We start from the raw sequence: 9171 nt of genomic DNA, 5'->3' as shown, positions 1-9171 counted from the left end.
CGCTGGAATTTGGTCACGACATCCTCATGCCCTACAGTGCCTCTGAACCTACCAGTTTTACCAAAAAGAGACAGAGCTGAGAGTCAGGGAGGTCCTGGAGAAACTAGACAAACAGATCCCTCCCAGACCTTTCACCCACCTCAACAACACCACCAGTGCCACACACAGCACAGCCACCATCCTCAACCCTCAAGACACTTACTGCATGGGGGACAAACTGGATGTGCTGTTGGAAGCTAGGGACCACCTGGGACGCAGGAAGGAGTATGGTGGGGACTTCCTGAGGGCCAGGATGTCCTCCCCAGCCCTGAAGGCAGGAGCTTCTGGAAAGGTGACAGACTTCAACAATGGCACCTACCTTGTCAGCTTCATTCTGTTCTGGGAGGGCCCGGTCTCCCTGTCTATCCTGCTCATCCATCCCAGTGAAGGAGTGTCAGCTCTCTGGAGAGCAAGAAAACAGGGCTACGACAGAATCATCTTCACTGGCTGGTTTGTAAATGGAACCTCTCAGGTCCACACTGATTGTGCCTTGGTTCTAAACTCAAGTGTCGAGCTGTGCCAATATCTGGATGCCCAGGACCAAGAAGTGTTCTACTGTGTAAGCCTCCAAATGTACCCTGTGCAGCTCTTACCCATATGCAATCAAAAAACAAGGAAGTTTCCTATCTTAGGCAGCAAGAGAGGAGCCTCTTTGAAAGGTAAATAATTATTGTTTCACATTTCTGGGAGAAATGGTAATCTAGGATGCAGGGAATGTATTCCAAGCACTGTAACTTAGGGACTCTGTAAGAAGAGTCCTTTGGGAGGGAACCTGTGAATTCATTTGGGGACAGTGTTCAATCTCCAGGGGCCTTCTGACATTTGTGATAAGTAATACTTATCAATGAACCTAAAAAATGCAGGTTGATTAAGAACCAAAAGAAAGAGAACTGTACGTGTGTGTGTTCTAATCATTCTTTCTGTGTCTCAATACACTGCATTGCATACATACCTTCTGGTCCCTGGCTCCTATGAACTATGAAACAAATAAATGGAAACTTACTAAATGACCTGAAATTCTAGGCAAAGAAATTAGTATATCATTGAGAAGTACAGAAGGATTGGCCGGTCTGGTTCTGGAACTATGCTTGAGTTGAGGCCACTGCAGATTAATTTCTGTATCTGTCTCTTTAAGGTCAAATATAGGTGTGGAGATTATGGGAAAATCCAATGTGATTAGTGTCTCCAAATGCAACAGTAAGTGGTTCTGTGCTTGGCGGGCGGTGCTTAACACTGGACCCATTTAAAGGTCCTTCTCTTATGCTGGACTCGGTCACTGTCTCGGTTCTCATAAGGTGGGCCAAGGCACCCATAAGCGAATGAATGTTTGGATTCACTAGGATCTTTCATGCCTGCTTTAGTACCCACATCTCTCAGCAATCGACTCCTCAGGTAGAAGGTCATCTGCACATCCTACACAACAAGCTGCAAACGACAAAAACTCTCTCCCAAGTCTTTACCTAGTTCTTCATCCCCACCACCATCTCCTGCCACCTTCACAGCCTCCCTAGAATTATCACTTAGACATCTCCAATGTGCCATCTAGGAGTCACTTTACTACTATGCTTCACTCTTTGTTTGAATTTTTTCAAAGAACCTCATATGTATATTCACTTCTCTCTCTCTCTCTCTCTCTCTCTCTCTCTCTCTCTCTCTCTCTCTCTCCATATATATACTTTGAACACCTCACAAATACCACCTAAAATGATTTAAGACAACTGTATCTTTTTCTCTCTCTATTCACCATGAAAAGTTTGCTAATTGCTAAGCCATTTTTCCACATAGAAGGAAAACACATGTTTCTGATTGCAGAAGTGAAGTGTAGTCCTTACCCAGCAAGCCCAAAGCCCTAGGCTTGACCCTTAGCACCATGTATACAAACAACTATGATTTCCAAAATCTGGAATTGTTGGCAGGAACATGAGGTATTCAAGGCTATCCTCATCTACATTGTTGAAAGTAAGCCTGGGCTACATGAGTCCCTGTCTCAAAGACAGACAAACAGACTTAGAGAGGAAGAGGGAGAGAATGGTATTTGTTTGTCCCATATAGATCAGTAGTTCATAGTAGTTATTAAAATATTAATTTACCCTTTTGGAGTGATGAATAGTTGAACCCAAACCTGCTGCCACACCATCCTAGCCACCCACACACGCACACCTCTCCAAGTCTCTTCATTACCCAGAGATTAAGGTTGAAGATCTGGCCCTTCTTAGACCTCCAAGCCTCTCTCAATGCAAATTGGCCAATTTATAGCCAAGTTCACCCTGCATTTTTCTCAAAGCGCTCATACTTTCATAGTGACATTTCAGACACCATGAGTTCATGTGACAAGCTCAGGAACCAATGAATAACACATCAGATTGAAGAAGCTCTCGCCCTATATAAGAATTGATGAAGCTGGTCTCATGGCAGGGCTAACAAAGAGTTAAATTTTAGGTGAAGGCCTTTTTATTCTGAGAGAAAAACCCCATGCACTTTCATATAAACATTAATAGGTATCACTAGGAAACTCACATCAGAGGAAGTTTTACTGAAAATAAATATTCCATTATAAAGATACTTCATAAGCTTCTTTTTTGTCACCAACCACCCACATACCTATCTAGAGGTTCTTTGGAAAAGATGGAAGGCTCTTAAACACAGGTGAGTAGAATGGTGTTTTAGAGGACTCGACCTTGCTGATTTCTTGCAGAAGAAGCTGTTCCAGCAAAAGAGAGATGCAAGCTGGGGGAAGGTGTCTACAATCCCCAGTGGGCATGTCTGGAAGAACATGTGGAACCCAGCCTCCTGTAGTTTGGCTCCAATCAAAATGAAAGAATGCCTGAGAGGAAAATTCATCTATCTGATGGGTGATTCCACAATCCGCCAGTGGATGGAATACTTCAAAAGCAGTATCAACAGTAGGTATCAATATAAGCTGTTCACTTCTCTTTGGAAACTACGTTTTCATTTCTAGGGGTAAAAAAAGAGTACAGGAAATTCCTCCTCCTTCATGCTTCTATAGTTCTTAATCAGGAACCACCAGCATTATCCACAAATGTTACTATCAATTCCTAGAACCATGGTTCTCAAGCTGTGGATCATGACCCCTTTGGGGACAAAAGACCTGTTTCCAGGGTCAAGAAAAAAATCATCTGCATATTGTATATTTACATTGTGATTTATAAAAGTAGCAAAATTACATTTATGAAGTAGCAATGGAAATTATTTTATGGTTGGGGTCACCACAGCATGAGGAACTGTATTAAAGGGTCATGGCATTAGGAAGGATGGAGACCCACTGGTCTAGAACAGTGTTGACTATCCCAAGCATTCGTTTTGAATGAAATGAAGTAACGGACAGCAAGTATTTATCACACTGCAAGGCACACTAACCACATAGGCAGTACCCAGGAAGCAACAGAGAGGACATGTTAGATCATGATTCCGGTAAACAATCGGCCCCTCATAATTTTGTCTCTCTCAGCTAGAAAAATGAAGATTCTAGTGACAACTTTATCATCACATGGTCTGATATTGCAGGTTTCATAGGGTCATGCAGCATTCTGAGGTTTTGAGTGACCCTCCCCCTCGCGTGTAGGTGATAGTGGGTCACGATCACTGTACACTGTATGTAAAATTAAATTCTGTAGCCAGAATGTGCTTGGGAAGGAGACCTGGAAGTGAGTTGGGAGCAAGGGAGATGCTAGTTCCGCCACTTGCCCCCAGAGTCTCCAGCTTGCCTCCTTTGCTGCCTCCCTAGCTGCCTTAGACTTCTCAGCCAGCCTCCCTTCCCCATTTCAGACATGGCACAAGGCAATGTGGTCACTGACCACATATTTTCTCAGAAGCTGTAGGGATAGAACAACTCCCCTTGCTGTTCTGATTAGGGTCTAATTGGCACAATGGAACATGGTGGAAGTTGTCTTCTTCTATGCATAGTGTGCTTACTTTCAGAGGTGTCTAGATTGGAGAGAGATTTTTTCTTAAGGGTGGGAGTGGGGATTATAAGTGCCCTTTGAATCACAAGCTGTCATCTTGGACAATGTGACACCCTGTCTTGACTTCCTTTTCTACAACATGACAAATGGGTGTGTGTTTTGCGTGTGTGTGTGTGTGTGTGTGTGTGTGTGTGTGTGTGTGAATATCACTGAAGGCAGTGGCTGCATCTGTCCAGATAAATGCTTTTGTAAAGGGCATCACAAATGAGCCATCATATCACTGTCGCTAGTGTAGATGAGACACCTGGTGCCATTCCACTCTTAGGGAAAGAAGAAGAAACAGAGAATACAGTTTCAGATTCCTGGAGCTGTTTACAGAGATTTGCCTGGGCTACTTTTGCACATAGCATCAATTCGTAGCCTTCCCTATCTACCCTCATATAAGGTCAGGGTGGAGGTAACATGTTCTATGAGAACAGCTTGGACACAGTAATAGCTTCCATCTTCCGGCAAAGCTGAGATTAGAGACAAGCCATTCCCTGCACAATTCATCATGTATGATTCTGGAAGAGGGCAGTTCCTTATCATAAAGTACTTTGAGTTGTTTGAGTAGTCAGATACCATATGCCTCTAAACACCAGATCTTTTCTCCTATATTTGTGACTAGTTGATCTCTATAACTGTATTCTCCTTTTGTTTTGGGATTGCCTGTTGGCTCTCAGCACTGAGTCTGTGGATCTGCATGAGACTGGAAAACTGCAACACCAACTTGCTGTGGACTTGGAAGACAAAATCAATATCCCAGTGGAAAAAACATGGTTACCCCTTTATTGGATCGTTTGTCTACTCTGTCAAAGAGATGGAATATATTGCACGGATAATTGACAGAACTGGAGGAGAGAAAAACACAGTCATTGTCATTTCTCTGGTCAACATTTCAGACCTTTCCCCATTGACCCTTTTCATCCGAAGAGCCCCTCAATGTCCACAAGGCTCTTCGGCGTCTTCTCCTGAGAAGCCCAGACACTATAGTTATCCTCAAAACAGAAAAACATCAGAGAGATGAGCAGTGATGTGGAAAGACTTAGTGACTTTAATGGTTACACCAGTACCTTGCCTTAAAAGATATTTTCCAGGATCTCAATGTGGGTGTCATTGATGCCTGGGATATGACAATTGCATATGGCACAAATGATGTCCAATCCACCACAGCATGTGGTTGGAAGTCAAATTAATATATTCTTAAATTATATTTGCTAGCAAACACATACCTCTGAAAGTCACTCATTGAAGTTCAAAAGATGCAGTGAATTCTGCTGGCGTGTCAGGTTACTAGGATGTCCCAGTTAGCTCAAGGACATAGTCTGCACTGTGGTCCATGTGATCCACCCAGTTCAGCCTGTGTAGGCCCTAGACTGGGCTTCTGCTTCAAGCTGAATCTCAAAAGAATCAATAGATGGTCCTCCCTTTTCTGATCAGAACCACGCTGTTCTTCATTAATTAGAAGTTAGGATTCCCTTGGGTGAGGCCTTCTCCCTGTTGCTGTGAGTCCAGGAAAATGAAGTAATTTTGTATAATATGTTTTAAAGGTCTTTTATTCTAACTGTAAATGTTTTTGTTGAGACTTTTCACAAACCATGTTCATCAGGGAAATTGTTCTGTACTTTTTTCTTGGTTGTGTCTCAAAGTTTGACATTGGGGCAAACTTAGAGAGTTTGGTATCATTCCCTTCTGTTTGGGGATTGGTAGTCGAGTCTGAGGAGTGTTGGTTAGGTTTTCCCCCAAAAGTGTATAGTATTCAGTAGTGAATCTGTCCAGGTCTGAACTTCTCTTTGGACAGAGACCCTTAATTATTGTTTCAATCTCATTGTTTATTATGGGTCTGTTTAAATTGTTTCTAATTCCTAGGTTTAGTTTTGATATACATTTAGAAATTCCCAGCCTTTTGGAATATAAGATTTTGGGACCAACCAAAGCATAATATGCATGAAAACATGTGGGGGAGCAGCCCCCACCTTTTTCAGGCTTCCTACTTGGAGGAGAGCAGAATATTAATAATAGTTTAAGTGATAGACATAGAGGAGAGGATGGAGAGAAACACAGGATAGCTTTAGGAGGACTTGGGTCAATATCTAGCAGCCAGAACTTTTTTCAAAAAGGCTTTTTATAACAATTGCCACTGGGGTGAGTCAAAATACCTCCCTCTTGCCTAGATACAGCCCAAGTGTAGACCCTTCATAATCCCTAGTACTCAGGCTTTGTGGTCCAATCATCTTATTGCAGTCCTGCTGGGTAAATCAAGCTCAGATTTCACTAGGAAACTAGAAACACTACTATGAAACCTAATGTTTTATAATTTAGAACATATAAAAAAATTTAAATGAAAAACATAATAAACAGGAATGAATAATGAAAAATATATTAGTGATTTTTTACTCTTATATATTAAACACAAATTTATACTTTTGCTCTTTATAAATATATTATAAATTATATATTTTTTGTTTGTGTGCTTTCTGGGGTTTTTTGTTTTTGTTTTGTTTTTTTAGATAGGGTTTCTCTATATAGCCCACCACTCTCCTGGAAACTCCCTCTGTAGGACCAGGCCTGGCCTTGAACGGAGAGGACTGCCAGCCTCTGCCTCCTGAGTGCTGAAATTAAAGGACTATGCCACCATTGCCCACCTTTATCTTTTGAATTTCTTAATTATCTTTATTTATAGGAGGGGGATATATGCTAACAGTGCACATTGGGGGTCAGAGAACAATATTTAAAAGTCAATTCTTTCCTTCTACAATTTGGGTCCAATGATTGAACTCAGGTTATCAGGCTTAGTAGCAAGTGCCTTTACCTACCCAGCCATCTCACTGACCCTAAATTATTCCTTTTAGAAAGAATAAACATGCTTAAAGGGATGGCTCAGACATTCAGAGCACTTGTTGCTCTCCCAAAGGGCCCAGATTTGATTCCCAACACACATATGGTGTTTCACATTTCCTGGGGACCCAACACTGTCTTCTGGCTTCCACAGGCAACAGGCATACACATGATACACAGACATATATGCATACAAAACACCAACCCACATAAAAAAAAACTGTATTTTCTTTTTTAATTATTCTTAATTAGATTTATTCATTTATTTTACATCCTGACAGAAGTTTCCTCTCCTTTCTCTCCTCCCATTCCCTCCTGCCACCTATCCCCTCCCTTCTCACACACACACACACACACACACACCCACACACACACACATACACATACACACACACACACACACACACACACATGCGCACACACACACACACACACACACACACACACACACACATCTACTCGTCCTCTGTTTCTGTTCAGAAAGGAACAGGCCTCCCATTAGGTGTCAAGAAAACATAATATGTCACATTGATGTAGGACTGAGCTCCTCCCCTTGTATTAAGGCTGGGCAAGGCGACCCAGTGTGAGAATGCATTCCTGGAAGCAGCCAAAGCTTTAGAGACAGGCCCTGCTCCCACCACTAAGAGTCCCACAAGTAGGTCAAGCTCCACAACTGTCACACAGTAGAGGGCCTGGGTCAGTCCCATGCAGGCTCCCTAGCTGTTGGTCCAGAGACTGTGAGCTCCTATGAGCCCAGTTTAGATGTTTCTGTGGGGTTCCTTGGGATGGTCTTGACCCTTGTGGCTTCTACAATCCTTCCTTCTCTTCAACAGGATTCTCTCAGCTGAGCCCAGTACTTGGCTGTGGATCTCTGCATCTGTTTCCATCAGTGACTGGATGAAGGCTCTCTGATGACCATTTGGGGTAGTCACCAATCTGATTACAGGAGATGGCCAGTTCAGGCTACATATCCAATAATGCTAGGATTCTCAGCTGGGGTCGCCCTTGTAGATTTGTAGGAATTTCTCTTGCACCAAGTTTTTACTTGACCACAAAATACACTCCTTATCAAGACATCTCTTTCATTACTCTCTCTGCCTCCACCCACAACCCAATCCCTCTTTTTCCTATCTACCAGGTCCCCAGTCTACCCAGGAATCACTTCTATTTCCCCTTCCCAGGGAAACTTATGTGTCCCATTCCCCATTTGGGCCCTCCTTGTTACCTAGCTTCTCGGGCTGTGGATTGTAGCATAAATATTTTAAAAATCCAACTATTTTGCTTGTATTCAACAGTTATATCAAGGTGTCATATCAACTTGGTGGTGTACTTATAAAACAATGCTTCAAATAAAGAGTCTCATTTCCTTTTCTATCATTAACTACTGACTCTAGGTGATTTTTACATGTTAGGCTATCCCCCTACAGTCAAAAAGAGCAGAAAACCAAACGAGGCTCCAGGATCTCAAAAGTCCTCTGACTGTCCTATCCTGTGGAACTGCTCTCTGTGAGATTCCAGCTGAAACTGTAGTCTCATCAGAAACTGTTGTGGCCATGTCGTGCCCCACCCCCAGCAAGACCACCACTGAGCTGATATCCAATGCACACACAGTGATTTGTAGTTGGAGAGCTTTTCTCCAGGTCCCCAGCAGTCCGGTAGCCCACTTATAAAATGAACACACAGACGCTTATATTATTTAAACTGTTTGGCCATTAGCTCAGGCCTACCTTTGTCTTACTAGCTCTTACTCTTATATTTAGCCCATTTCTATTGATCTATTCTTTGCCACGTGACTCCTGGCTTACCAGTACCTTACATCTCACTTGTCATGGCGGCAGCTGGCAGCATCTCTCTACCCAGCCTTCCACTTCCACAATTCTCCTCCTCCTTGTCCCGCCTACCCTATCCTTCCTGCCTGGTTACTGGCCAATCAGCACTTTATTTATTTTAACCAACCAGAGCAACACATTTGACATACAGAACATCCCACAACAGTGATTTTTTGGTAACGAGCAAGCCTGGCTTGGGCTTGGTCCACATCCTACATCCCACACAGTGGGTAGAAGAGGATGGCCGTGCTTTCACAACAAGGTGTTTTTAAAGGGAAAAACTATAAACAGGGTGGTACAAACCTGGGTGTCATATGATTGGATGAGGGTGTGTAACCTTTGAATTTACTAGTTGGTGGTTACAGTTATCATTTTGGGGGCAGGCCTGGACAAGTCCCAGGCTTTGTCCTTGAGTTGCCATGGGGGCTGGCTGGCCTTGCACCAACTGACTGTGGGAGCTGACTCAGTGGCCCAAACTCTGTCCTCGAGCTGCCATGGAGACT

The 9171-nt window shown here is 43.0% G+C and overlaps 1 pseudogene; it reads left to right on the top strand.

Moving 5' to 3' along the window:
* Positions 1-3: 3 nt before the first annotated feature.
* LOC118576182 lies at positions 4-3099 on the top strand (annotated as a pseudogene).
* Positions 3100-9171: the final 6072 nt, after the last annotated feature.

This window comes from Onychomys torridus, unplaced genomic scaffold, assembly GCF_903995425.1.
Source record: "Onychomys torridus unplaced genomic scaffold, mOncTor1.1, whole genome shotgun sequence".
NCBI lineage: Eukaryota > Metazoa > Chordata > Mammalia > Rodentia > Cricetidae > Onychomys > Onychomys torridus.
The sequence above is the reverse complement of the archived record's forward strand: the minus strand, read 5'-3'. Positions and strand labels throughout refer to the sequence as shown.